Raw genomic sequence first — 26,469 nt, 5'->3', positions numbered from 1 at the left:
TTTTTCAAGATTTTATTTATTTATTTGACAGAGAGAGACACAGCAAGAGGGAACACAAGCAGGGGGAGTGGGAGAGGGAGAAGCAGGCTACCTGCTGAGCAGGGAGCCCGATGCGGGGCTTAATCCCAGGACTCTGGGATCATGACTCGAGCCCAAGGCAGATGCTTAACGACTGAGCCACCCAGGCGCCCTTGGAGTGCAGCCATTCTTAAGGCAGGAATTTTAAAAAGGATCATCCACATTTCCCAGTTGTATAGTTGAGCAATTTTTAACTCTACAATTAGCTAATGAGGTGTGCAGTCAATCACAATGGTGGGGAAGCAGTGAACAAAACTGAAAGCAAGAGAGAAATGTGGCTTCCTTAGAAAACAATCTGCCAATCATTTCAAGGGAAAGTGGCATAAAGTCAAATCTTAAATTTCAATCAGTCAACAGATATTTACTGAGTGCCCATTATACAAATGGTAATATGAAGAATGAAAAGAGTCAAGGTCAAGGTCTCTGGCCACAGGGGCACAGCAACTCAGCAGGTAGAAAAGATCACAGACTATACAAGTTAGTTTATATGTCAAATGAGTAGTATATATAATGTATACTTCCTATGGTTATGGTAGCTGGCCTACAGGTTCTTTCTGAAGAGTGAAAATTTTACCATATCAGTCAATCAAATTAGCTTACTAGATTTTCTCCTGTACTAACTTTTTACTCTATGTACTAGAAGAGACACATTTCTATTTCTATTTCCCTGATGTCTTCCCTGTTTCTGTGGAGACTGCAAAAAGTCTTCTTTAGGAATGGTGAGAAAATGTGTTTTGCTTGGTTTCTCTCACTGGATTGCTTGTCCCAAGCATTTCAAAGAACAAGGAGAACAGTGTAAAAAATAAAAGAGGGGCACCTGGGTGGCTCAGCTGGTTAAAAGTCTGCCTTCAGCTCAAGTCATGATCCCAGGGTCCTGGGATGGAGCCCCGCATAGAGCCCCCCACCCCAATCGCATTGGACTCCCTGCTGATCAGGGAGCCTGCTTCTCTCTCTCCCACTCCCACTGCTTGTGCTCTCTCTCTGTCAAACAAATAAATAAAATCTTTTAAAAAAAGAAGAAAAGTTATAAAGAACATGGATAATACATTTGGAAAATGCCACCTATTTACCAAGAGGTAGATATGCATAAGATGGAATCCTTTATTTAAACTGTACTTGCCTACCCAAGAGCTGATTTGGACTCTATTTCCATCATAAGACCTCATTAGAGAAGACATTGAAGAATTACAGAGGGTGGGTTAAAGTGGACAATTTTCCCCATTTTTAAAGGCTTTTCTGGACAAAACAGTGTCTACCACTTGTGGCAATTCTAACCAGAAATACAATAATTATATTCGGCAGATATCCTGAGGGATTAAAAACCAAGCAAGCCAATATCTCATCATTTCAGTCACTAAAGGATATATTTATATTTATATTTATACATTCTGAGAGCCAAGAAAGTTCTATACACTAATTTTCAAAAATTTTTAATTAGCTTCTTAGAATATATATCCACTACCACTTTCTCAGTATACGTTCTCCTTATAAAACCTTAATCTGCTTTGATGTTGGACCTTTGCACTTTGCTACTGGGGAGACATTTTTCAAAAAACTGAAGTAATCCCAATAATTACACTGCGGTATTTCAAAAGATCCCTGAATCGAGATTCAGCATAACTGGGTTACTGGCTCAGTGTTGTTATTTAATTGCTGGCCAAGTTTCTCCACCAGTAAAAGAGGAGAGTGAACTAGACTGCTTCTAAGGATGCATGAAGGCCTGACTTGCATCATCATATCAGAGAACAGTTGTGTATTTGGAAGATAATTAGTCAAATGAATGGTAGTCACCATGGCTTTGTCATCACCAAAGCTATTTGAGACATCTGTTTCTCAGATTACACCATGTTCTCATCCCGCAAAGTTGTATGAGATGTACTGCTTTTAAATTCTATGTATGCTGCTCAAAAATATTAAGATACTAAGGAATAAACCTATCTAAATAGGTAAAAGACCTGCACTCTGAAAACTACAAAATGTTGATGGAAGAAATTGAAGACAACACAAAGAAATGGAAAGATATTCCATGCTCAAGGATTTAAAGAACAAATATTGTTAAAATGTCTATACCATCCAAAGCAGTCTACACGTTTAATGCAATCCTTATCAAAATACTAACACAGCTAGAACAAACAATTCTAAAATTTGTATGGAACCACAAAAGACCAAAATAGCCAAGGCAATCTTGAAAAAGAAAAGCTGGAGGCATCACAATTCTAGATTTAAAGTTATATTACAAAGCTGTAATAATCAATACAGTATGGTACTGGCACAAAAACAGACACATAGATCAAGAGAACAGAACACAAAACCCAGAAATAAACCACCACTATATGGTCAATTAATCTTCAACAAAGCAGGAAAGAATAACCAATGGGATAAGGACAGTCTCTTCAACAAATGGTGCTGGGAAAACTGGACATGCAAAATAATGAAACTGGACACTCTCTTATGCCATACAAAAAAATAAATTCAAAATGGATTAAAGACCTAAATGTGAGACCTGAAACCATAAAAATTTTAGAAAAGAGCACAGTCAGTAACCTCCTTGACATCAGCCATAGCAACTTTTTTCTAGATATGTCTCCTGAGGCAAGGGAAACAAAAGTGAAAAAAACAAACTATTGGGACTACATCAAAATAAAAAGCTTCTGCACAGCGAAGGAAACAATCAACAAAAGTAAAAGGCAACCTACAGAATGGTAGAAGATATTTCCAAATGACTTATCTGATAAAGGGTTATATCCAAAATATGTAAAACAACTTGTACAAATAAACACCCAAAAAACAATGGGCAGGAGACCTGAAGAGAGATTTCTCCAAAGAAGACATCCAGATGGCCAACAGACACAAGAGAAGATGCTCAACATCACTTACCATCAGGGAAGTGCACATTAAAACTACAATGAGTTATCACCTCACACCTGTCAGAATGGCTAAAATCAACAACACAAGAAACAACAAGTATTGGCAAGAATTTGGAGAAAAAGGTACACATGTGCAGTGTTGGTGGGAATGCAAAGGGGTACAGCAACTGTAGAAAACAGTATAGAGGTTCCTCAAAAAAACAACCCTATAATCCAGCAAAGAATATGAAAACACTAATTCAATGGGATACACGCAGGCCTATGTTTATTGCAGCATTTTTTTACAATAGCCAAGATGTGGAAGCAGCCCAAGTGTCCATCAATAGTTTATTTCTGGGCTTATTTCTGGGTTTTCTATTCTGTAGATCTATGTGTCCATGTTTGTGACACTACGATACTGTATTGACTACTACAGCTTTGTAATATAACTTGAAGTTCAGAACAGATAAACAGATAAAGATGTGGTACACACACACACACACACACACACACACACACAGTAGAATATTATTCAGCCATAAAAACTGAGATCTTGCCATTTGCAACAACATGGATGAAGCAAGAGAGTATAATGTTAAGCAAAATAAATCAGTCAGAGAAAGACTAATACCATATGATTTCACCCATACGTGGAATTTAAGAAACAAAACAAATGGGCAAAAGGAAAAAAGAGAGAGGGAGAGAGAGAGACAAATCAAGAAACAGACTCTTAATTATAAAGAACAAACTGATGGTTACCAGAGGGGAAGGAGGTGGGGGTTTGGGTTAAATAGGTGATAGGGATTAAGGAGGGCACTTGCGATGAACCCCAGGAGATGTATGGAAGTGCTGAATCACTATTATTGTGCACCTGAAACTAATATAACACTGAATAAATAAAGTTACGCTTATACCAAAAACAAACAAACAAAAATTAAATTCTATGTATGATGCTATTACTGGAAATTTAATCCCGTGCCACAAATGTATGTTCACTGTTCATTGCCTCCACTAAATAATCACTTATTGTGCTACTGTTCAAGTTTTATTTAATCTTTACTTTTATTAAAGTAATACATAAACATAGCTTAAATACTTATTCCTACTCCCTGGAGGTAACTACTTTCCCAGGGAAAACAAGTTATTTTTCTGGTATGTATCTTAATTTTGATTAAATATAAATGCTTAAACTAGTATTTCTTGATTTGGGGGTTTAATGTATTATTAGTTTATGATGATGAGAATTCAGCTCCTTTACACAAGCAGTCCCGATGATAGACACACATGAACAAACACATGCACAGATACCTGGTTCCACTGTTGTCTGAATTTAGTTATATCACTTAATTCGGTTGATAATTTTTCAACTAAGTCCCAGAGTATACTGCTTTTATTTCCTTTTTGTATTAGTTGGGATTTTTTTTAGAGTTAATAATTTCCTCTTTGTTTGCTTAGGTTTCCAAGTGTCTATCACAAATTCATCCTAAACATTCTACCATATCTTAATACTTTTGATATGTTTAAATTTTAATTAAAATCAATTAAATAAGTTTTTATTTACAACATTCAGATACTGAACACTTTTACAATTCAGTTGAAAAACAAATGGAAATGATGCCTATCTTCTATTATGAAAGCCATGTATTCGAAACTGTAATTATATATATTATGTATATTATGTAATTATCCATATATATATACACAGTTTTTATGTTTGTGAGTTTTTAGTACAACATGTGTAGTTAATGCAACATGTTGCTTGTTAACTACAACATGTGTAGTTAAAGCAACATGTATGTAGCTTAACATAAAAGTATATGTGATTAGGGGCACCTGAATGGCTCAGTCTGTTAAGCACTGGACTCTTGATTTCAGCTCAGGTCATGATCTCAGGGTCATAAGATCAAGCCCCACCTTGGGCTCCATGCTGAGTGTGGAGTCTGTTTAAGATTCTCTCTCTCTCCCTCTGCCTCTGCCCTTCCACCAACCCTTCTGCGCATGTGTGCTCACACACACACACTCTTCCTCTCTCTTAAAAAAAAAAAAAAGCATATGTGATTAAGCTATTAATGTTGGTGGCAATGTAATTGTAGAATATAATACAAAATAACTGAGGAAATGATAAACAACACATCATCTACAGAGTACTTACTATGTAATAGTCTCTTAGAAACATTAACTCATATCATCTTTAAAAGAACCCTTTTAGGGGCACCTAGGTGGCTCAGTCACTTGAGTGGCCAAATCTTGATTTCGGCTCAGGTCACGATCTCAGGATTGTGAGATCGAACCCCGAGTTGGGCTCTGCACTGGGCATGGAGCCTGCTTAAGATCTCTCTCTCCCTCTACCTCTGCCCCCTGCCCTACCCTGCCTGTGCGCATGGCACACACGGTTTTCTCTCTCATAAATAAATAAATACACACATAAATAAATCAATACATAAATAAAATATTTCTTAAAAAAAGGAACCCTTTGAGGTGGACAATACTATTTTCATTTTAAGGGTTAAATAAATTGTCCTTTGTTACAGCTGTTAAGTAATAGGGACCGGGCATGAACTCTAAATGCCACCCCCCAAATTTATCAAAGTATATTTTACATACACTCATGTACAGTATTTTCAGTGTAAAGTTTGATGAGATTTCAAAAACTCATGCAGTCATACTACCGCCACTACCATCAAGATGTAGAATATTTACATCACCCTTGAAATGCACTCGACTTCAGAGTGTAGATATTTAAGCGCTATGTGGAAATTCTCCCAAACAGTTACAATGCAGACTTATTAGAAGAACAGGTAATTGTAGCATGTAAAAAATTACAGTGGTGTTACCCCTTATTTAGACTGCTTCTCAGATACTTCATCCTTCCTTTAGAATGTCATTCCCAGGGGTACCTGGGTGGCTCAGTTGGTTAAGCATCTGCCTTCGGCTCAGGTCATGGTCCCAGGGTCCTGGGATCGAGCCCCGCATTGGGCTCCCTGCTCAGCGGGAAGCCTGCTTCTCCCTCTCCCACTCCCCCTGCTTGTGTTCCCTCTCTCGCTGTGTCATTCTCTGTCAAATAAATAAATAAAATCTTAAAAAAAATTTAAAAAAAGAATGTCATTCCCATATTAGTACACTCTCATTACAATAAAAACAAAAACAAAAGTAGATCATAGCTGAAGATAGGAAAATACATGGCACCTCCACTCCTCCTTCCCATTCCTATGGAAAGCAAAACTAATTGAGTATGGCACTCTTTCTTGCTTAGCCCAAGGGCAGTCCCAGAATCTTTTCAACATAACATTTCAAGTAGACACAACAAAATCAATATAGTTTGCAAGTAAAATTAAAAATTTCTTTGCCTTCCCTATGGTAGTTGCAAACACTGGCTTTAGAATTACGAACGCCAGGTTCAAATCCCAGTTCTACCATTTAGCTGTTGACCTTGGGCAAGTCATTTAACCTCCATTGGCCTCACTTTTCTCTTTGGTAAAGTGACAGGGATGATACAAGGTTGTTGAAAGGAATATAAGAGAAAATATTTATAAGTGGATTCTGCTAGAAAAAGGTGAGCATGGCTTTTGAGTAGGTAAACTTGTTGGGAAAAGAAGATGAGCAAGGAATGAAACATCTGGCTTCAGGAGACAATGGATGCAGGAAAGCACACTGTACTGATGGGGAAAACCCATATTACACTGGATTCCTTCCCGAGCATTAGAGGAGAGTGTATGGAAGCGGTTTGGGGGAAATGAATCTTCCCAGAGACTCCAGTCTCAGTCTTGCTTTCTGGCTATTGGGAAGTCAACTTTGCAAACTTTTTAAAGGCTCCTACAATCCCAGCAGGATGGGTTTCTTAGCAACCATCTCACGTTTGTTTTCCTTCTGCCCACTGGTGTGCTGCAGAGTGCCAATTCGGCTAAACTCCCAAATAAATCACTGTTAATGAAGCATGCTGCATATACAGACAGCAACAGACATTTTTTAATCACCTAAACTAAAGAAGAGTTAAAGGTAAGCACAAAACACTCTAATACCTAATATATTAGGTGTCAGATTTAAAGTGGCAAGAACCATATGACTTTCAGAGCTTTTACTTGGATGCACTTAGTGGGAAAGTAAAGCTTACTAGTATATTCATCATTATGCACAGCTTGCCGATTGCTTGGACAGCCAAATCAGATATCCAGTAGCTTAAAAGTGAGTCTGTATCTACTTAATCAGAAGCAGAAATAAGATTGCAAACATAAATGTACAAATAATGATAGGCTATAAAAATAAAGGGACTAAAATCTTTTACACTCTCTCCATTATTCACAAATTATTAATTACACTTCAAGTAAATGACATGCCATATGATACAGCAATGAATAAGACAGACACAATTTGCCCTCATGAAGTTTATTTTATTTTACGGGGAAGTAAGTAACACAGTACTTTGAGGGTGTTAGAATAGTACACAAACAAGAAAGTGTACTAGTATAAGACAAGAGTATATATGGTCTTTGGAAACAGACCTAAGTTCAAATCTCAGTTTTTTATATCAAATATCTGAATTGTTTTGTAAAAGTTATTTCCTTTTTTAAAAAAAAGATATTATTTATTTATTCATGAGAGACAGAGAGGCAGAGGCAGAGGGAGAAGCAGGCTCCCTGCAGAGTGGGGAGCCCGATGTGGGATTTGATCCCAGGACCCTCGGATCATGACCTGAGCTGAAGGCAGACGCTTAACCCACTGAGCCACCCAGGCGCCCTGTAAAAGTTATTTCTGACCCTTCAGTTTTTCATCTATATAATGGAGACATTGCCACCTACTTTAGAAGTTCACAGAGGAGTGCCTAGGTGGCCAGTCAGTTGAACCCCTGCCTTCCGCTCAGGTCATGACTTCGAGGTCCTGGAATCCAAGCTGGAGTCGGGCTCCCTGTTCAATGAGGATCCTGCTTCTCCCTCTCCTTCGGCCCCTACTCTCACTTGTGCACTCTCTCTCTCTCAAGTAAAGAAATAAAATCTTTTTAAAAAAAAAGAAGTTCATGGAGAAATATATGAGCTAATGCATGTAAAATTGTTATCACCATAACAACAATCTTTTTTTTTATTTAAATTTTTTTATTGTTATGTTAATCCCCATACATTACATCATTAGTTTTAGATATAGTGTTCCATGATTCATTGTTTGTGCATAACACCCAGTGCTCCATGCAGAACGTGCCCTCCTCAATACCCATCACCAGGCTAACCCATCCTCCCAACCCCCTCCCCTCTAGAACCCTCAGTTTGTTTTTCAGAGTCCATCGTCTCTCATGGTTCTTCTCCCCCTCCGATTTCCCCCCCTTCATTCTTCCCCTCCTGCTACATTCTTCTTCTTCTTTTTTTCTTTCTTAACATATATTGCATTATTTGTTTCAGAGGTACAGATCTGAGATTCAACAGTCTTGCACAATTCACAGTGCTTACCAGAACACATACCCTCCCCAGTGTCCATCACCCAGTCACCCCATCCCTCCCACCCCACCCCCCACTCCAGCAACCCTCAGTTTGTTTCCTGAGATTAAGAATTCCTCATATCAGTGAGGTCATATGATACATGTCTTTCTCTGTTTGACTTATTTCACTCAGCATAATACCCTCCAGTTCCATCCACGTCGTTGCAAATGGCAAGATCTCATTCCTTTTGATGGCTGCATAATATTCCATTGTATATATATACCACTTCTTCTTTATCCATTCATCTGTCGATAGACATCTTGGCTCTTTCCACAGTTTGGCTATTGTGGACATTGCTGCTATAAACATCGGGGTGCACGTACCCTTTCGGGTCCCTACTTTTGTATCTTTGGGGTAAATACCCAGGAGTGCAATTGCTGGATCATATGGTAGCTCTATTTTCAACTTTTTGAGGAACCTCCATACTGTTATCCAGAGTGGCTGCACCAGCTTGCATTTCCACCAACAGTGTAGGAGGGTTCCCCTTTCTCCGCATCCCCGCCAACATCTGTCATTTCCTGACTTGTTAATTTTAGCCATTCTGACTGGTGTGAGGTGGTATCTCATTGAGGTTTTGATTTGGATTTCCCTGATGCCAAGCGATATTGAACACTTTTTCATGTGTCTGTTGGCCGTTTGGATGTCTTCTTTGGAAAAATGTCTGTTCATGTCTTCTGCCCATTTCTTGATTGGATTCTTTGTTCTTTTGGTGTTGAGTTTGATGAGTTCTTTATAGATTTTGGATACTAGCCCTTTATCTTATATGTCATTTGCAAATATCTTCTCCCATTCTGTCAGTTGTCTTTTGGTTTTGTTGACTGTTTCCTTTGCTTTGCAAAAGCTTTTTATCTTGATGAAGTCCCAATAGTTCATTTTTGCCCTTGCTTCCCTTGCCTTTGGTGATGTTTCTAGGAAGAAGTTGCTGCGGCTGAGGTCGAAACCATAACAACAATCTTAATAAGGAATTTGTCTTATCTAGGGGAAACAGAAATCTCTCTATAATAAGTAGAGTGTGGGGACATGAAACTACCCTCCTCTTTGGTGTAGTGATGATATAGCATCTATATTCATAGTTTTCCATCTCCTGCAATGGTAAATTGTGCATTCCAGATCTTGTGCTATCCTTTACAGAAATAAATACTATATTAGAACATTTATCTAAAAAAAAATATATTTGTTGAGTAACCGTAGTATGTCTGGCATGGTGCTAGGCAGTGGATATCATAATAAAGTTGACAAAATCTTATCATCATAGAGCTTGTATTCTAGTGCATTTTCCTGTTTATTTTCCCATGGACTCATTTTCTTGAAGAACAGATTAATTTCCTGCGAAGCACACCTCAGTGTCATTGTCCTTTATTCTGGGACAGCATGCAGATTATAGGATGTTACTATATCATTTGACAAACTCTTCTGAATTCTTATTTGGTATAGAATAGTTTACCAGAAGTCCCTGCATATTAAACAGAACTATTTAAGCAAGCAATCACCTGCATTCTCTTGTCTTTTGCACTGAAATCTGTACCTCAGGCATGAAAAAAGGTAGAGTGCTCAAATTACAAGCTGTTTTTTTCCTTAAGTACTCACTATGTGTCAGTTACTATCCAAGATTTTATATAGATGATCTAATCCTCACAATAACTTGAGGAGGTAGGTTTATAATAATTGCCATTTGTCAAAGAGGAAATTGAAGCTTGGAGAGGAATGTGAGAGACTTATTTCTTTGGTGTTCCTTCTCCTGCTTTCTCTGGACCTGTAAGTGGCCAATTTCCTCTCAGCATATTATGTCAGGGCAGATAGCACTGACATTCAGACGGAAAAATAAAGTATAAAGTTGGTAAACCTCTTTGCAAAGGTTGTCTCTCTCTGCGTTGGTGGGGATACCTAAGCATCAGATGCACACTAATGACTGAATTATAGCTTATGGATGCAGAATCATTAGCATGGTAAGGGACTTTTTTCCCTCTTGTATTAGCAGAAGAAATTGTGAATGTGACTGTTTAAAAATTTTTTTTGTTGTCTTTATCAAAGGGTGGTTATCCATCCAGTTAGTTTCATAGCCAAAATAGGTAGCAAGTGATCGATGTGTGGTTTAATTAGGCTAACTTAGGTCAAACTGGGCAAACACTATTTGATTCTGGGAAAACAAGATTTCAGGTCTGGCTGGTCACATATATAACAGATGTCCTGTAGTTCTGGGTGTGAAATGAGCACATGCTGCCCATTTATTTTTAGCCATTCTATTTATGTTCTTATTTAGAATGCGATAGAGTGATCATTTCCAGCTATAAAATGGCGTTTATCTGAGAATCTCCAAAGGATGGTGCATTAATTCTTAGTACACTGGTTAGGATGAAATTTAGGTTCCTGCATAATGGTTTTTAGGAAGGGAAACTGGAGAATAAAAGAGTATGGTGACTATATAATATTTAATACATTAAGAAGAAATATATATGTCTGTGCCTGAAGTTAATGCTGGGGGGAAATACTAATTTTACAGTGGAGAAACTCAGCTGACTTACTCTTAACCAACAATCAAGGCTAACATCACCAGTGAGAAGTCACACTGGCCTCATGAGCCTCTGAAAGTGCCGAAAGTACTAAAAGGGCCACAGTATTCTTCTGTGGTTTCTTAGCCAACAGTGCCTAAACTCACTGTAATCATGAGAAAACATGAGACAACTGAGTAGGATTCTGTAATATAACTGAGCGATCATCTTCAAAACTGTCAAAATCACAAAAGGCAAGCAAAGACTAAGGAACTGTCATGGAACTGAAGGACGATAAAGAGAAGTGAATATTATAAAAGATGTGGGATTCTGGGTCAGATCCTGTAATAGAAACAGGACATTATTAGAAAAACTAGTGAATATCTAATAAGGCCTGTTGTTTGCTTAACTGTTTTGTACCCATGTCAATTTCCTGGTTTTGGTTGCTATATTATGGTATGTAAGGTAATTAGGAGAACCAGAGGGAAAGCCAAACAAGAACTGTGTACCACTTTTTGGTAACTTTTCCGTAATTTTATAATTATTTCAAAATAAAACCAACACTCTACCAATCATTTCTTAGCCAGAGAATCAGACTTCAGAAAAAAAAAAAATCTTTTTTTGTCTTTACAACAGTGGATCTATCCTCCTAGAAAGAAATGTGCATATATCATACCAGTGTAGATGTTATATTTATGGTTTGCTACCTCATCTCTGGATGAAGTTCGAAGATCATAAAAGTTTGCTCATAAGACACAATGGTCAGAGAAAAATTGTGTGAAAAAAACTATGTATGCCCAGGCTGCAAGCTATATTGTGAATGTTGTTACTTTGTGGCAATTTAATTGATATTAGACTGCTGAATAAATTAAGATGTGGAAAGAACCAGGCTTACCTTATGTTTCTTAATGATAAATAAATAAATAATGCCACAATTCCATACTTCTTATATGCTAAAAAACAACATTCAGGTTTTTCCTATATTTCCCATTTACTATCACTGTGAGCTCTTTGCAATAAAATGTAAGATCTACATAAAGAGAGGAGAAAAATATGAAAATGGAAATAGCTGTAGTACTATATACATTTTTTCATGATATAAAACTCCCTCCTTAAATTAGCAGTCTAGGCATGCTGTTGGTACAAGAAAATGTAATTCCAGTTACCTGTGGAAACTAAGAGGTAGCTGTAATCTACAAAAAGATTTTCGAGAAGAATTCTAATTAGTGACAACTTAAATTCTGAGACTGAGCTGTTTCAGAGATGAGACAAAGGACAAAAGACAGATCTAAATAGTTGAAGTTACTTCAGGAAAACTCAATCCCATGGTTTTTATTAAAGTCCATGCCCACACAGTTCAAGTTTTTATTTTATTGCCTCTCAACCCTTCACTTACTACATCTCAGCTGTGAGTTTCAGGACAATATTTTCAAGTAGAAAAAAAAATGTGATGAAGTATGTCCTCTCAACGCTTATGTTCATGTAACTGTAAATATGCAAAGGCTTTTATCTGACTTTTCTGAGCATCACATTTCAGGCTCAGTTTGTATCTCAGGTTGCCTTATGGAATGTCCACTAGAGGGAAATCGAAAAACTCCTTGGGAAACAGTATCCATGATGGACGGAAAACAATAGGTTGCATAAATACAATGAAAGAGTTATCCAAATATCTAGCTGAGTTCAAGGAAGACGAAGGTTTACCAACCAGAAATAAATATTTTTATGTACTTTAACAGTGTTCTGAGCTCAACAGAGTTAAGTCCTCAAGGGGAGTTGGTGGCAATGGTAAGGGATCAGATTGTAATGGTAGACTTGCATCACTTCTAAGTGATGGCAGGTCTACAATTGCCATCCATTCCTCTTAAGAGATACTGCATCCTGCTTTCTCCTGAATTCGTACAAGTGAGGAATGAGTCTGGTAGCCATGATGAGCATGGTAATAAAAGCCAAGAAAAAAATGGAGATTAAATGTATTGCTTTTTTCTTGTTGATATTAACATGAACTCTATGGAAACCATTCTTTGATTCAAATCCCCAAACCTTAAATGATGGCTTTGTCCCATTGCTTTTAACACCTGATCCTCCATCACAACTGCAGTATCCCCAAGGACAGCATTCAGCTTGGACATCAGAAATTGCATTTCTAAGCAATGTTAAATAGCCAGAATAAAATATATAAGTACTATATAATTCATATATATTATATACACATGTATACATATATAACATCCAGAGCCCAGTTGTCCACACAAAATAATTTGTTCTTTTTATTATTATTATTTATTTGTCAGAGAGAGAGAGAGAGAGAGAGAGAGCACAAGCAGGGGGAGAAGTGGGCAGAGGGAGAAGCAGGCGGAGGGAGAAGGCGGCTCCCTACTGAACAAAGGACTTGATCCTAAGACCCCAGGGTCATGACCTGAGCCGAAGGCAGATACTTAACAGACTGAGCCACACAGGCGTCCCTGAAATAATTTGTTCTATAAAAGAAAAGGATTAAAATAAACCCTCACATCTTTTTAAGTGCTTCACTGTGCCAGACTGGATAAAGGAGATATACTTCATATTTTGTGATTTAGTGAACACAATATTATGATGCATTCTAACTGAGAATAACTTCCAGAAATACCTCATGCATTTGCAAGTAAGCAGTACAGGTGCACAAGGACAGGCAGGGTGTGTAATTATACGTGTGTATATTTATATGCCCACCAGTTCTGTTGTCTTAAAACAGATCTAAGGCAAGGCTCTTCTAGATTAATTGCTGTTGCTAAGCAAAAGGCCCAGGTTTGTCTTTAGAGTCAATGATTTCTTTAAGGTGTAACAATCAGGTTGGTCTCTTGGTGCCAATTTTTGTCTAACTACAAATAGGTAATAAAGTCTCCTTTGAATTTTCTAAAAATACTTTTTATTATTCACTCTTCATAATTTTTCTAATACCCCCAAATGAAAAGACAGTTTAATGTTTCCAATAGCAAGCAGATGGTTTCAGGAGAATATATCACCTGGTTCTTGGTTTCTTAATATAACATAGGAGGCTTGGCAGCATGATACGTACTTGAAGGAAGAATCTAGAGCAATAGGTCACCAATGGCAGATTCCATGGGAAAGCTATAAACAGCTTAAGGGAAAGTCCCATATCTGAGCAGCCCAGCTCCCTCTAGTTCATTCTCTGCATTCTAGCACCACTGTATTACCAGAGTGCAAATATAATCAAGCCACTCTCTGCAACTTTCCATCTATCTTCAATAATTTTACAGAACGAGAAAAGACCTATTTAATTCAACCCCACCCATCTCTGCAGCATACATACACATTAGAGCCATACTGTGGATTAGCTGGATAAGCCTGGCAATCTTGCCCCATTATCTTTGTATCTGCTTCTTCCCCATTTCTCTGTAGCTAGCTTGAAATTTGTGCTTAGACAGACATCCTCTGGAAGCTTTCTCTGACTTTGTAATTACGGTTTACTACTTCTCATCTGTACTTTGACAGAATTAAAAATTTCTCTTATTAGAGAAGTTATCATATAGTATTTTAACTTTTGTCTTTATCCCTCTTTGCTATTATAAGTTCCCAGAAAAGAAATGAGTCTTTACATCAGTGTGTCTGGAAAGTATGCACACAGTAAATATATGCTCAATTAATTTAAACTATAATGTATTTGGGGCACCTGGGTGGCTCACTCGGTTGGGAGTCTGCTTTCGGCTCCGGTCATGATTCCAGAGATCTGGGATCAAGCCCCACGTTGGGCTCCCTGCTCAGCGGGGAGTCTGCTTCTCCCTCTGCCCCTCCCTGCTCATGCTCTCTCTCTCAAATAAATAAATTAAAAAAAAGAAACAGTAATGCATTTAACTACAGAAGAAGTCCAAGAGCTCAAATTGCCAGCAGGAAGTAATATGATTAGAACCTAAGAAAAGAATAATCAGAAAATTACTCAGAACTAGTTAAGATGGTTAGGACTTTACCCTGGCTAGTTTTGTGGACAAGAGTTGGTGAGTTGGCTTGGGATTTTAAAAGATTTCAGTAAAGATTTGCATATGATGACCTACATGGTAGTCAATTTTTCAGTTTGATAACTTGCTTCTAAATCATGGATTCTCCAATAGGTTTAAGAGTTAATATGACCAAAAAAAAAAAAAAAAATCCCAAGGTCTGTTTGGGAAAATTGAGTTAGCCAATTAGACCACTTTATTTCAAGACTTCTCATGGCCTTCAATAAGATGACATGGGATTTGTCTAAGAGAAGAGGTATTCTGGGTGGAATTTCCAGAATTACTTGACCTCAAGTTCCTCTTCATTCATGAATATCTCCTCTCATCCTCAGAATTCACTTTGGGACAAGTCAGCCATCTACAGAAATGACTGGCTATTTAAGAGCCACATTCAACCCAACACCTGTTTTTGTAAATAAACATTTTGTGGAACACAGCCATGCCTACTAATTAAAGTATGTCTATGACTGCTATTGTGATATAATGGCAGGGCTGAGTAGTTTGCAATAAAGATCATATGGCCAGGAAAGGAAAAAATACTATTTTTTTTACAGTAAATGTTTGCTAATCCCTAATTTACAGTAGTATTTTGTTCTTAAGCATCAGTGTAATTGTCAACCGGACCCACTGCTGATGTGTTCTGCAAACCTGTTCTACAAATGCAACATGAAAGGACCCACAAAATTGGAGAGCATCACATTTTCCCTACACACTGAACTGGCCAGCAGCATTTTCTAATTTGAAGCCTAAACTGAGCAAAACAGGTTTGGATTGTGTGCTTTAAATCCTAATTAGAAACTAACACATATTCTTAAACTAGCTAATTAAAGCTTACAAATATAGGCACATTTAGGGACACCTGGGTGGTTCAGTTGGGTCAAGTCCGACTTTTGATTTCAGCTCAGGTCATGATCTCAGGTTCCAGGGTGGTGGGATCCAGCCCTGTGTAAGGCTATAGGCACTGTGCCTGGAGCCCCCTTAGGAGTCTCTCTCTGCCCCTCCCCCACTCCACTTGTGTGTGCTCTGTCTCTATAATTAAAATAAAATAAAATTTAAAACAAAACAAAAACAAATATAGACACATTTACCAAAAAGAAGGCTGAAACTAATAACTAAAAATACTTTATGGACAATTTATTAAGACACTAAATACTGGAAATCGTACTAAAGACAACTAAACCTTTATTTGATAATTTGAAGAAATCATACTGATACCCTAAAATACCTACAGTACTTCATTACAAAGATTAATTTTGATCACACAGGCCTTGAGCAGAACATGGTTTGTGATATAGATCTGATCTAAATGAAATATCAATTCATGCACAGTACATAGACTAATGAGAGACATGATTTTTTATTCCAGTTTGGTAGTTGAATATATAGCTTTAATTCCTAGTAGAAAGAAGCTTTTTTGTCTCCTCAGTTGTTAATCCATACAATTAAACTAATTCAAATATTGGTTTGGTTCAGGGCATACTCAACACTATTTTGTAAATTGCTAGAATCAACCTGTTTGTGGTTGTTGTTTACTAGAAAACAGTGAAATGAAAAGAAACAATTTAGCTAGCAGTAATTTCTGCTGATATTTACTTGCAGAAATAACGATGCCCATAGGTCAAAGTTACCTCTTCTGCACTGAATAATAAAGCACTTCTTCTACATCTTCCCTATGTTACTTATTAAATCCAAATTGTATTATAATTCCATGCTAACTCCTTGATTAGGAGTGAGCTCACTGAGGTGAATTAGAATCTATAATTTGAATATCTGCATCCCTCATAACATGCTCAGAACTGTATCTTGCACACAATAGGTAAAAAACGTATGATCACTAACTCACAAGGGCAGACAGATGTGTCTCATCACTAGCAAAAAACTGACAACTGTATTTTCCAGAATTTTTTCTTTAACTTATCTTAAAAATCAGAAAAACGTGAATTGTTGCTCTGTCAGCCCTCTGGAATTCTCCCTGATCTCCAGCATTCCTAAAACACTATTCTAAGTGGATTCTACCAAAATACCTGAATGTTCTTGCTTTATTTTGTTCTGTTTGTAAAAGTACCATGAGTTTTAATCCACTGGGGCCTAGATACATGAATCCATTTAAAAGGGACTTGGTGCTCCTTACTCTGTCCTCACTTATCTTAGGATTCAGTTCACCTTATGTATGTTTTCCCCTCACTTGATATATTGAGAAAATCATTCTCCTTGAATTAATAGATAGTGAAGACAGATAATTTTGTGTTCTTGGTCAGAAGGGAAGGGTATCTTGTTTTCAATACTGAATTAGGTAGCAAGAAATTCTGAGTATCCATTTTAGTCCATTTTTATTTCCTCTCTGATGCTTTACTGTTTCCCTAAATAAAATGAAGACAATATGTAGATTATAAATGAAGGGTTCTATTAATAACTACAGAAAAAAATAAACCTAAAAACAGTTGTGAGCCAGTAAATCCAGCTAAAGTTGGCTATTCACAATGCTTGTGCATAAATCCTCTAATAGAAACTGGCGTGGGAATAAATATTTATAGAAGAGTTGATGATCAACATGTATCTGTACATCTCCATTAGGAAAGATATTTATTTCCTTTCCTGCCTTATTCAAAACCCTCACATGCCTGACAAACTGATGTTCCATGGTATGCCTTCTGCTATTACTATTAAAGAAGGTGGTTAGTGCCTTTTTCTTCAAAAATGTTTCTGCAATTATTTCAAAATAATACTGGTGATATAAGTAATTTCTTCCACTTTGTCCTAATATAAGTTTAGTAATCAATTTAAGTTTGTATATTTTTGACCACTACAAATCATCCTGATCCATTATCACTGGGGAGTAATAATAAAGATGGTGTGTATGTGTGTGTGTAAGCCTATACACACTCAAGCACATAAACTCTTATACATACACATAGGTATACACACACACACACACATCAAACATTTTACTTCTCCTGGGCGCCTGGGTGGCTCAGTCGTTAAGCGTCTGCCTTCGGCTCAGGTCATGATCCCAGGGTCCTGGGATTGAGTCCCGCATCGGGCTCCCTGCTCAGCAGGAGGCCTGCTTCTCCCTCTCCCACTCCCCCTGCTTGTGTTCTCTCTCTCACTGTCTCTCTGTCAAATAAATAAATAAAATCTTAAAAAAAAAACAAAACATTTTACTTCTCCTATCATCCATACACATTCCCCATTTTCTAGTTGGTCTTAATTTCCTCAAAATATTCCATTAGATATAAAAAAAATCTACACACAATTTCTTGATTGATCTGGATCTCTAGTAAGTGATACCTTTTCTGGATTCTTAAGGAATCAATAACATGCTTTACTGACCTCTGGAATAAAAAGGAAGCTCATGGATTCACAATCACTTTTCTTTTTTTCTTTCTCTAAATTGCCCCAATCTGTGTAGACCTATGAAAAGAAGGAATTGTTTCTTGTGGATTTGTGGGCCTTCAGACAGTATCTTGAGAAACCTGGTCGTTAATAAATTATTTTTCTACATGAGAAGAGTGAAAGCCCACTTTGTTTCACTAACCCTTTGGATGTAAAATGTCTCGAAGCACAGTACACAATCCTTGCTCTCACATATACTCTGGTGACTTGAGCTACCTCCTCTAAGCATAACTATGTTTCTCTAATTGTGCATCTCCCTGGAATTCTAGGTTACAAATGTCTAACTACTTACTGAATATTTCCCCTTGAATCACCTCATGCAATTCATTAAAAATCATCTCATAAACAACTTGTGTTTTCATCCCCCCAAAAGCAGCTCTTTAAAGAAATCCATATTTCAATAAAATCTATACTTTGTCCTTCCAGTCACCCAGATTTAATCAGTGAGAAATCAGTGATTTCTCCCCATGCTTATCTTCCTCATGCCCCACACCTCTATCACCTGCAACCAATCAGGGACTAAGTCCTTCTATTGGACTGTCTTAAATTTATCTTATGTGTTGTGGTGAAGATTAATCAATATTACATGGAACCTATTAAGTATTAAATAAAAAGTTAACTTCTATTATCATTATCATACTTCAACTCAAATTTCCCTGCTTTCATATTTGTGCATGTTAGGGCTCTCTGCTCTGGACTAAATGCATAAATTCTAAAAATCCTTTAGAATCCTGCTCATACTCACTTTTTTTCCATTCACCTTGGAAGCCAGGATAGCCCATGACCATTTCCTCTTCTACTCTCCTAGAGCATTTATTATTTCTACTATTCATTCAATCAAGTGTTGCTTCATGACATCCTCTGCATTTAATTTAACAGTTACTTGTCTCTTACACTGGCACTTTGTTCCTACGGTATTTATTTTCTTTTCCTAATTATATTGTGAATTTTGTGAGGACAGGAAATAGTCTATATTCCCGTATTTTCTGTATCCCACCATATTGCCTAATAAAGTATATTTTATTTTTTATTATTATGTTCCATTAGCCAGCATATAGTACATCATTAGTTTTTTGATTTAGTGTTCAATGAGTCATTAGTTGCATATAACACCCAGTGCTCATCACAACATGTGCCCTCCTTAATGCCCATCACCTGTTTACCCCATCCCCCCCAACCCCTGCCCTTCTATAACCCTCAGCTTGTTTCCCAGAGTCCAGAGTCTCTCATGGTTTGTAAAGTATATTTTAAAGATCCTTAAAATCTATTGCTGGTTTTTTGATGACTGATAATATTCTATTCAACTGTTTTTGGTGGGATCAATCTTGTATAAAACATAAGCTTGGGTGGCCACAGACTAGTTACAATTGCCTAAGGATAATCCTTCTTCCCATTTTTTCCAAGGAGAATGAAGGCACTGAAAATTATGTCACCATCACTTACTAAAAGATGTAAATCCCAATCCATGAATAATTCTAAAGCTAATGGCTTCCATTGGGACAATCATAAATATTGGAAAGTGAAGTCTAAAAGTAAGATTTAATCTGGTTTATTAGGATTATAATGCCAGGTTCGTGATTCGTGTAACTGAGTTTGTAAAAAAAAAAAGTGTAACTGCTCAGTCAAGAAAAGTTTTTGTATTTATAATTTAATAAAGTAACCATAAGGATTTTTTTGTGTGTCCTCAGAGGAAACAAACATGTCAGATAAATCCAAAATATGCAATGCTGAATACTTAGCAGGGAGAGGCTTGTCCCTTCCTCCCCTCCGTATCAAGCTAGCTCTTGACTGAAACAGAAACACAGAAGTCCACTGTGCAGGAACCAACCAGGTATTTCTTTCTAATGTAAGGACTAAAAACAACAGCTAAGTTAAAACCACTTGTTAAATACTCAACACACATAGGAAAAGGAGGTATTAACTAACACAGAAAGCATCATTCTCATTCTTAAAGCAGCATTAGACCATTTGTGAATACAACAAAGGATTTCTCTCTGTGACCCCAAGAATTCTCCACATACCTAAATTCATATGGAGGTGGGTGTAATTGAAACAATGGAATTGTCTTGTTTGGGGTCCCTATTTTTCCTTCTATGGCCAAATGGATTAATCTGCGAAGTCAATGAACTGCAGTTGGCCTGTGCTATCTCCACATAATAAAGTCCAGAGCGAAGCCCTTATTCACCATTATCCAATCTCAGGGCCCAAATCCCAGGTCTCCTGCTGCATGGAACCCAACACTAAGATGGAAACAACTTGATTATACTCGGACTGCTTCTCTAGCATGGCTTATTATTCATTTATTAAATGGGTTTCCACTGGGTTTTATTTTAAAAGGTTGCTTTTGAATCTGAGTGCTTCAAGTGAACAGCTCTGTCTTTACTTGATGACTATTTCAAACAGCAGTTTAGATACTTAGCTCGTTATTAAAGATGCAATAAGCTTGGAGTTCTACTTTCAGGTCAGAATATATCCTCCCTTATTTTTCAAACTAACGATGGCCAAGGAGCCATATATTTTCTGTAACTGGAAAAAAAAAAAAAAAAAAAAAAAAAAAACATTTCCTAGAGCAACTGGGGATAAAAATAAATGGTAAGGATTTATTTTGGTACATCTTATGACATGTCCCTGTACACAATCTGGCTGTGACCCACTGTAAAATTAGTCTTTGTTAATGCTGATGATTTTTATTCCGGCTCTCCCAATATACCTTCAGCAGTGATAACAGAATGGGTGGAAACTTTTTTTTTTTTAAGGCCATTATTGGTACAACACAGGTGTGGTCAGGTGTTCCATAAAGAACACTGAGTCCCCTTCCTGAATCCTGACCTGCTATCCAACCCAGGAAACATGCTACTAACTCCCCAGGACACCTAACAAGACCGCTTTTTGACTTCTTCCCTTTGACTCAAGAGGCAATTTTGCCACTTCATTTATGAGAGAAGAAAAATGCCACAAAGCATGTCTATGATGGCAGAGGCCTCATGCTGTGAGTTGATCTTGCCACCCTGAAACTAATCTGGAAATATTTGTACCTTAATCTCCTGCAGAAATAAACCTTCTGGAGCTTTCAATCTGACATTCAGCGAAATTTGTGCTATATCAGCTGTTGCTAGGCAGACCGTTAGGAATAAAAAGAAAATGTAGAGGCTTAAGTCCTGTGTTTGGGAGATTATTTCTTGTTTATATTCTTCCTCTGCAGAAGATTTTCTGGTGCTAGTTCATTACAGAGATTCTGTTTCCCTTCCTCTACTATTCTCTCTTTGCTATATCTCTTCGTTTGGCCTTAAATCGTATCTCATAATCAAACCTTTTAACCTGGGGCCACAGAAAGCCTTTTTTGCTTATCTGGCTATTAAAGATTCTCAACTGTAACTGCAAGCTTCATACTTATACGGGAGATGAGGCTGGTGGCTGAGCGGCCAGTTATCTCCCACCCAGTCTGATGTCTAGCTTCCTTGCTGATTTATCAGAAAAAAACTACTCCCCACATAATTTAACCTGCCAGGATGTTCAGGCTAAAAATAAAAAATAATGTTGCTGAAGTGGTATTAGATGGCAAGTGGTACGGCGCTACTGACCCAAAGAGAGGCTGAGACCTGCAGGAAGTGTGTCCTGCACTGGCCACCGTATACACTGATAGTCAGTGTTAATGACCTATGTGTGGTCTCCACATTCCTGTTTTTTATTTATTTATTTATTTATTTATTTATTTATTTATTTATTTATTTGACAGAGAGAGACACAGCGAGAGCAGGAACACAAGCACGGGGAGTGGGAGAGGGAGAAGCAGGCTTCCCGCAGAGCAGGGAGCCCGATGTAGGGCTCGATCCCAGGACCCTGGGATCATGACCTGAGCTGAAGGCAGATGCTTAACGACTGAGCCACCCAGGCGCCCCTCCACATTCCTGTTTTAAAAAACTTGGAAACACCTGCGCAGTGCCCTTTAGTTTCACAACTCAATTATACAGACATAAATATTAGAGTTGCCAAGGTCCCTGGCCCGGCCGAATGGTAACCCTCACAGTCCGTCAAGATGGCATCTCCACTCGCTGCAAGCTAATTAAGAGTTGAAGGAGGCCTGCAACATGGGGCATCCGCACAGCCTTCCTCAGCACATATTTTTGCCGTTGGCGTTCTGAGAACAATGTGACATGTACTCTGGTGGATGCCACTGTGCTTGCTTTAGCAAATTTAAGTGACTCTACCCTCTGCCACTGACATTAATTCTAAATCTAATGTCTGGGAGTGGTTGCATCAAGTATCCTGAGAAAATTATATGTGACTAATGTAGGGTAAATAGTGTCCTGAAGAGTGAATAGTCTTAAGATTCCAAAGTTTACCTTCTATTGTACTTTTTTTCAGGAAGAAGGGAATGATGCTAAAAGCTTTGGGAATTCTAGATCAACCCTGCTTATCCTGCCCGATTCTTTCATACGGAAAAAAGTATTTTTCTCTTGATTTATTTGCAAAATAAGGTTAATAATAGTTCAATGAGAAGTTTTGTTGGCACAGGAAAATGATGAACACACAAATGACCATATGGCTTAATATTATTCACTTACCATACCCTCACTTCATTTTAGGGAAAAAAAAAAAAAAAGAGTCCAAGAACTGCCCAACTCCGTATTTGTACATTGCCATTTGCCAAAGTTGTCATGTATAATACCTACTGTAAAGATATTCTATTTGAGATTTTCATAATTTAAATGAGTTTAAATGTATAAGCAAATAACTCTCCAAAACACCCTAAATCTGATCTAGAGTTCCAGATGACAGCTGTAGACAGCCAGGAGATGGCACCACAAAGCAAAGGCATAAGTTCAAATTCCAGCTATGTAATGACTCAAGAAATCTCAAAAGTTCAGTTTCTTCCTCAGCAAAATAGAATTTTGTAATTTTTGTAAGATGTTATTTTTTTTAAATAATCTCTACACCCAACATGGGGCTCAAACGTACAACCCTGAGATCAAAAGTCACATGCTTCACTGACCCAGCCAGCCAGCTGCCCTAGAATCTTTGTAATCTTAAATAATTGTTTCAGTATTTCTGTGCTCTCCAATAAATGATCATGTGTATGATCATTAATTGACAATATTGAGTATTTCCCTTCTTCCCACTTTATTCTTTTATCTATTTCTACTCTGTTATTGGGCAAATAAACAAAGTTATATAAACACAAGCTTAAAAAAGCTTGAATCAAGAACAATAAAATACATAAAATGGTGTTACAAAAAATTTACTTTTCCTTTTAAATGGCCCTGAATATTTTTTGACCTGCTATTAGTTATCAAACTATATGTTCATGGAATTGGCTATTTTATTAACTGTATTATATTTGAAAATCTTTCACATTTAGCACTGGGTAATGTATGGAATTGTTGAATCACTGTATTATACACCTGCAATTAATATGACAGTATATGTTAACTATACTGGAATTAAAGTAAAATAAAATAGATTTAAAAAAGAAATTTATTCATATTTAGAATTTCTACAGACAATGAACACATTATATTGAAACATCTGCTATTTTTATAAGACTACTGAAACCACCTACAGCATTAACTTACGAAGTTCAGTACCTGGAATAGAGAGGCAGAACAAATATAATTGTACCCTCACCCCCTTTTCTCCTCTCTGCTCTACAAACACACACCTCTACTCTCTCACCTGACTGCTTTCTGTTGTTACAAGAGAAATTAAAACTCACTGCCTATGAGACATGTATTTCCAAACTGTTAACCCAAATGAGTGGTGCCAAGCTATATGATGCAACTACACGTAATCTAACAATGAAATGGGTGCATTTTAAAATGCAATCACATTGGGGTGCCTGGGTGGCTCAGTCATTTAGCGTCTGCCTTCGGCTCAGGTCATGATCCCAGGGTCCTGGGATCAAGTCCCACATCGGGCTCCCTGCTCTGCGGGAAGCCTGCTTCTCCCTCTCCCTCTGCCTGCCGCTGCCCCTGCTTGTGCTCTCTCTCTCTCTGTCAAATAAATAAATAAAATCTTAAAAAAATAAAATAAAAAATAAATAAATAAAATGCAATCACATCTACCATCAAGATGAATACTAATCATAAAAGAAAAATAAACTTCCTCAAGAGAGGCCAAGAAATTTCATGGCTAGTACTTTATGTTGGCTTCTGTAGATTGCTCTTGCAGCTCTCATTTTTAAAAAAAATTTTTTAGAGGGGCGCCTGGGTGGCTCAGTCTTTAAGCATCTGCCTTAAGGACAGTCCTTAAGTCTCTGTCCTGGGATCGAGCTCCGCATCAGGCTCCTGCTAAGCGGGAAGCCTGCTTCTCCCTCGCCCATTCTCCCTGCTTGTTTCCCTCTCTTGCTGTGTCTCTCTCTGTTAAATAAATAAATAAAATCTTTAAAAAATTTTTTTTTAATTTTTATTTATTTATTTGACAGAGAGAGAGCACAAGTAGGCAGAGTGGCAGGCAGAGGGAGAAGCAGACTCCCTGCTGAGCAGAGAGCTCAGTGTGGGATTTGATCCCAGGACCCTGGGATCATGACCTGAGCCTAAGGCAGACGCTTAACCGACTGAGCCACCCAGGTGCCTGCAGCTCTCAATTTTTTGAATCATCTCTTAGCTAGTTCATAGCATATCTGTAGATACACACACTGATGATGCAGATTATGGCATATTATCTCTTCCTCTGTCACTTTTATTTTTGATAGAAGATTTGCATTCATTTAAAGAGAATCTCTCAATATAGTTATTGGATCTACAAGGAAAAATATGAGAATAATTCTAAATCATCTCCTAGCTCTGAACTGTTAAGGCTGAGTGAGCAGGTGGCAATCTATAGTGTGCAAAATAGCATGTCTTGATCAAAATTTTTCCCATTCATTCATACCACCTATCAGAAGAAAAAAAAAAACACTTTCTTATCTCAAAGATTCTACATAGTTTTTGAAGTATGTAGACGTTCAGCATCCAGAAACAAAGCCTAGGAATCTGTTTACTTATAACATTAATTTCATGTTTTCCTTTTGTGAAGAAGATAAAAAGAAATCATATTTGTGAAGCTAGAACACCTCATTGATTTTTGCATCAGGACTATGTGGTGAAGGACAAAAAGTCAAAGTTTATTTTGTAGGTGCAATTCTTATATTGAATCTCTTTAGGGATTTATACCTACAGTATTTCTAAATACTTTTGTTCTCAAGATTATTATCTTAGGTGGAGATTAAAGGAAAAACAATAAAGGTGGTGAACTAAGAAAAATTTCCTTTTCTCCCCCAAGACACATATGTGAAAAGAAGTTAGTGCCAATTGACAAGGATTCTAAAGACAAAGTTTTATGTTGCTGATATGGGACAAGCAGAGGTTCATATGAACAGCTAAAGCATTTACCTGATAAGGTACACAATATATTCAGAGAATTAGAATTCTGATGACAAAAATTTAGCATTGGAATTGAATCTCTGTTACTGTTTTCTATCCTACTGGTTTATGTTAATTTTAAGGAAAAAAAACTACCATCCTAAATTAGTCAATTTCACTGTTAATTTCCTTACGGATAATCCTTATGGAAATATTTACTGGATATCAACAAAATGTCATAATCTTTGACCTACTCTTCAAATAGATAAATATTCTTCTTTATTAGAATAGTCATAGGTACTGCAGCATAAATTCCAAAACTTAATAAAAGCAACAAAGAAACTAAATGTTCAATAATGGAGAATAGTTGTATCAATAATATTTAGGGTATATAAATTTAATAGGATATTGTATAATTCAAAATATTTCATAAAGGTAATATGAAAACAACATGTTTTAATACATAAAAATAAGTTTCATATATGTATACATGCAATATTCTGTAAATCAGGATTAGAAAGATGTAAAATACATATGTATATGGGCAAAAACTAGATAAACACAACAAAAGAAAAATAACTGCCACTAAGGGTTACATTCAATTTGTTAAATTATTCAGTCCTCTTTTTAAAAATTAGCCAATTTAAAAAATTAACAAGTCAGGAAACGACAGATGTTGGCAGGGATGCGGAGAAAGGGGAACCCTCCTACCCTGTTGGTGGGAATGCAAGCTGGTGCAGCCACTCTGGAAAACAGTATGGAGGTTCCTCAAAAAGTTAAGAATAGAGCTACCATACGATCCAGCAATTGCACTACTGGGTATTTACCCCAAAGATACAAATGTAGGGATCCGAAGGGGTACGTGT

The 26,469-nt window shown here is 37.2% G+C and overlaps 1 protein-coding gene across 7 annotated transcripts in view; it reads right to left on the bottom strand.

The window, feature by feature from the left end:
- The window catches only part of CNTN4 (contactin 4), a 913,589-nt gene that overhangs the window by 463,265 nt on the left and 423,855 nt on the right, over positions 1–26,469 (bottom strand). Inside the window, exon 3 of one of the 7 annotated variants that reach the window (XM_032411802.1) lies at positions 18,201–18,281. The exons of the other annotated variants lie outside the window; for them this stretch is intronic. The gene's annotated coding sequence lies outside the window, so the exon portion shown is untranslated. The remainder of the gene's footprint in view (positions 1–18,200; positions 18,282–26,469) is intronic. 7 annotated transcript variants of the gene reach the window in all.

The sequence above is a fragment of the Phoca vitulina genome, unplaced genomic scaffold (assembly GCF_004348235.1).
Source record: "Phoca vitulina isolate PV1807 unplaced genomic scaffold, GSC_HSeal_1.0 scaffold13, whole genome shotgun sequence".
In the NCBI taxonomy this organism is placed as follows: Eukaryota; Metazoa; Chordata; class Mammalia; order Carnivora; family Phocidae; genus Phoca; species Phoca vitulina.
The sequence above is the reverse complement of the archived record's forward strand: the minus strand, read 5'-3'. Positions and strand labels throughout refer to the sequence as shown.